Genomic DNA, 3,728 nt, shown 5'->3' with positions numbered 1-3,728 from the left:
TGCTTAAAAAGATTTGAGAGAGAGAGAACAAGAGGAAGAAAGGAAGGGAGCAATGGAGGGAGGAAGCTAGGAAAGTTAACACTCTGGAAAATTTGAATGTTCCCTCAAAAAAATCACAAGATATAAAAAGAAAAGACAGATTCCTGGAAAGTTCCCAGCTCTCTGCTAAGACTCCTGACTAAGATGGAAGTGGCCCCTCCCACTCAGCCTCAGGAAAAGACACAAGTAGACTTCTATTGAGACCATCCCTGAGCAGCAGCCATCCAATCTTGGGCAAGATTCCCGGGAAGTTCCCAATTCCCCTCAGAGTCTTTGTCAGCTGAAGTGGGAAACATCAATCCTCCCATCCACTTCACATAATATCAAGAAAGCAACAGTTATAGTAAAACATTATAAAAAAGAACAAAACAATCCTTCTAAAAAAGGAGACCAGATAGAGAACCCAATGACTATCTCAGAGTCAAGAAAGCAGAAAAAAATAGGCTGAGTTTTTGGAATTACAAGAACTAGTACTGAAATGTTGAAAGAAAGAGTTGAATCCATAAGTAAAGGGCAACAAAAAAGGGGAAAATGATCACAAAACGGACAGATTACAGTCAACACAATTCTAGACACAACACAGAAAACAATGGAAATACAATCCAGAAATTTATCATTGTTGTTATGTGCCATTGAGTTGCTTGCGACTCATAGCAATCTTATGTACAACAGTCCTAAACCCTGCTCTATCTCTTGCCAACCTTATTGTTTCTGACACACCTATCCCCATTACCCTAGTGATGGCATCAAACCATCTCATCAAGGGTCTTCCTCTCCTGTGCTGTCCCTCTACCCTCCAAAGTATGACGTCCCTCTCCAAGGACTGATCCCACCTTGCAGCGTGTCCAAAGTATGTCAGATGGAGCTTCAGAATCCTTGTCTCCAAGGAGCAGCCTGGCTTCACCTTCTCCAGGACGAACTTGTTTGTTCTCCTACAGTCCATGGTATATTCAATACTCTTCTCCAGCACCAAAGATCAAAGGTATCCATTTTCCTTCTATCATCCCTAGTCATTGTCCAGCTCTCTGATGCATAGCAAGTAATAGCAAAGACCATGGCTTGTATCATGCACACCTTGGTCTCCATACTGACATCATTGCTCTTCAGTACTTTTCAGAGGTCTCTGAGAGCAGACTTTCATAATGCAATTCATCTTTTAATTTCCTGGCTGCTGGTACCAAGAGTGTTGATTATAGAGCCAAGCAAGCTGAAGCTGTCAACAATCTCAGTCTCTTTACTATCTATCATGATGCTGCCAATAGGCCCAGTGGTAAGAATCTTTGTTTTCTTGATGTAATATCAAGCTTTAAATTACAGAAATTCTCAAAGTGATGGAGGCACAAAGAAGCAGAATAGAAAAGATGGAACATAGAATCAATGAGTTAGAAGACAAGAAGCACAATGAGAACTTATAGGAAGAAAAAAAAAACAGTAAGAAGACAGAAGGAAAATTTAGGTAATGCAAGAATCACGTGGGATGACATCAAACAAAACAACAGACAAATGTTTGGAATTCCAGAAAAGGAAAAAGGGGAAGCCAAACAAACATAGGATAAATTATGGAAGACATACTAGAAATAAACTTTCCAAGTATCAAGAAAAAATAAGGACATACACATCCTAGAAGCTCAGCAACTGCCTAAATGACTAGAACCTGAAAGGAAACAAAAACTAAGACACATCATTGTCAAACTCTTCAAAATCAAAGACAAGGACAGAATACTAAAATCAGCACAAGAAAAATAAAATTGCCTACAAAGGAGAGCTAATTAAACTCAGCAGAAACCATGTGAGCAAGAAGACAATGAATGGGATGTCATATATAGAAGACTGAAAGAAAACAACTGGCAGCCAAGAATCCTGTACCCAGTAAAGCTATCCATCAAATATGAAGGAGAAATTATGTCATTTACCAATAGAACTTAAGGAATTGGTGAAAACAAACAAGACCAACTCAATAAGAAATACTAAGGGAAGTCCTTCACACAAAGCAAAGTAAAGTAGAAGGACCAAAGTAACCAGTAACAACAAAAAAAGAGGAACACTGCAAAATGACAACACTATAACCTAGCCTATCAATAATCACACTTCATGTTAAAGGCTTAACCACACCAGTTAAGAGGGGGAAATAGCAGAATTGATTAAAAAACCCAAAGACCATCAATACATTGCCCATAAGTGATGCATTTAAGAAATGAGGAGGATAAAAATCAAAGGGGGGAAAAAAAGAAAAGAAAAATACCAAGAAAATGGCATCTGTAAGGAAGTTGGAGTGGGAATATTAATCACTAATAAAACAGACTTCAAGATTAAAACCACCATAAGAGATAAGGAAAGATACTATATAATGATTAAAGGCACAATAGGTCAAGATCACTAGTAATGTTGTTGGTATGTGCTGTTGAGTCAACTACATCTCATAATGACACTATGCACAATAGCTCTAAACTCTGCTCTAACCTGAACCAATCACACTGTCTCTGCCACTCCTACCATCATTACCCCAGATATTGTGTCAACCCATCTCATCTGGGGTCTTACTGTCCTGCACTATACCTCTACCCTTCCAAGTCTTCAAAATTCATGAACCAACAGTTAACAAACTTGAAGAAAGAACTAGATAATATCACAATAGTAGTAAGAGATTTCAATACACCACTCTCACCAAAAGACAGTTCAAATTGAAACAAACGCAATAAAGATACAGAAGAAATTAACCATACAATCAGGGAGTTCAACCTTATAAATATATTTAGGGTACTTCACCCAATGAAAACTCAATTTACTTTCTTCTCAAGTGCACACAATACATTCTGCAGAATCAACCACATATTAGGACACAAAGGAAGCTTCAACAAATTAAAAAACATTGAAACATGGGAATAATACAATGTATCTTCTCAGACAACAATACCATAAAGATAAAAAATAAAAGAGGATAAAGGTGTAAAAGAACATCCATATGGTCACTGAATAACACTTTGCTTGGGCCTGACTGGGTTATAGAAGAAATAAAAAATGAAATTGAAAAACTCCTCAGAATGAAATTAAAATATAACATATCAAAACCGCTGGGATATAGCTAAGACAGTCCTCAGAGATCAGTTCATAGCAATAGGTAATGGGGGAAAAAGAAAAAGAAAGGAGCAAAAGAAATCACTTAACTACTCCTGCAAATAGAAGAAAGGAAATTATAAATAGGGAAAAGATTCAAACCATCAACAAAACCAGGAGCTGGTTCTTCAAAAAGGTAAAAAAAAAAAAAAAAAAAGCAAACAGGCAAATGTAACAAAAGAAAATATAAATCACCAAGCAAAACATTAAAGAGGTAGCATCATAACAGAACCAGCCAAAAGTAAGTCAACAACACTGAAGCCTGGGCATTTGGAGTCTCCCTCCACTCTGGAAGTCTTCAGGCTGGCTGGTGATCATCTCTATGGTGATTTCATCTTGATGGTGGTCAGGCAAGGGAAGTTTCTGGAATCTGTTTTGTTGTGTCTTACTGTTCTTTTTCACCCCTCAAAAGTGGGTGGCCCTTGACCCTTAGCCTAAGGGAAAGGGTGGAGCCCTGTTTGACGGTGTGCATTTAAAATCCTGTAGGATTTTAAAATACATTAATTTTAGAAGAATATCATCGAAAAACGACTGGAACAGCACATCAGCAGAGAATTGCCAGAAGTCCAGGCTGG

The sequence above is a fragment of the Elephantulus edwardii genome, unplaced genomic scaffold (genome assembly GCF_000299155.1).
Source record: "Elephantulus edwardii isolate Elephantulus edwardi_28Jun2011 unplaced genomic scaffold, EleEdw1.0 scaffold00353, whole genome shotgun sequence".
Lineage (NCBI taxonomy): Eukaryota > Metazoa > Chordata > Mammalia > Macroscelidea > Macroscelididae > Elephantulus > Elephantulus edwardii.
This window is presented reverse-complemented; position numbering follows the sequence as displayed.